A 1,005-nucleotide genomic window follows, 5' to 3' on the forward strand; every position below is an offset into this window, starting at 1 on the left:
TATTAGACTTGATACAACTGGGTTCTTACAATTTTTAGTAGTGATTAAATACTATTTCATCAAAATATCAGCAGTTTCATCCTTGCAGCAAATATTTTGGTATGTTGTAGACACTTCATCCTCTTACTTACAAGAATGCAGTATTGAATTCCTGACAGGAGCTTAGTTATACACAAGTTTGGTTACCTGCTTTCAGGGCCTAGTTAAGATAACAAACGTCCTGAACGGTTAAGCAGACTGATAAATCTTTTAAGCAGGATTTTTTTTTTAACTTATTCGAATGGCAGGCAGCATTGTTTTAAATATGCATGTAGCAGAAAGATGACCTGTGTAAATGAAAATAGAAAGACAATGATTTGTGTAAAAAAAATAAAAATAATAATTAAAAAATGAGAATAGAAAAATGGAGATCACTTGACTTCTGGCCACAACATATACAATTGTATATCTTGTGACATGTCAGATTTATGACACTATATATATATATATATATATATATATATATATATATATATTATATATAATATATATAATATATATAATATATATAATATATATAATATATATATATATATATATATATATATATAATATATATATATATATATATAAAATATATACACACACACACATCTCGGCTATTACCTTAGCTGCCCTGGTACTGTACCTGTAATGTTGCTGGCAATGTCCAATGCCATAACACCAGCTTTTATACCCAAAAGAACACCAATACAAACGGATAACCCACCCTGCTTTTGTTTTTGTAAATAAATTGTACATAGTGTCAAACCTTTTTTATTACAGAGATCTGCATTGATGTGCTAGCGTAATTCAAAAGCTTACTGTGTACCTTAGTGAGAGGTGGCTTAAAGTTAGTACTTGTATTTAAAAAAAACAAAAAAAAATGCAAGACAGTTTATTACAGTTTTTACCAAAGGGAGTTAATTATAATGGTAATGTTTCCTTTTTTGGTGTTTTTTTTTTTTTCATTCTTTTTAAGTAAAA

Source organism: Acipenser ruthenus, chromosome 21 (genome assembly GCF_902713425.1).
Source record: "Acipenser ruthenus chromosome 21, fAciRut3.2 maternal haplotype, whole genome shotgun sequence".
NCBI lineage: Eukaryota > Metazoa > Chordata > Actinopteri > Acipenseriformes > Acipenseridae > Acipenser > Acipenser ruthenus.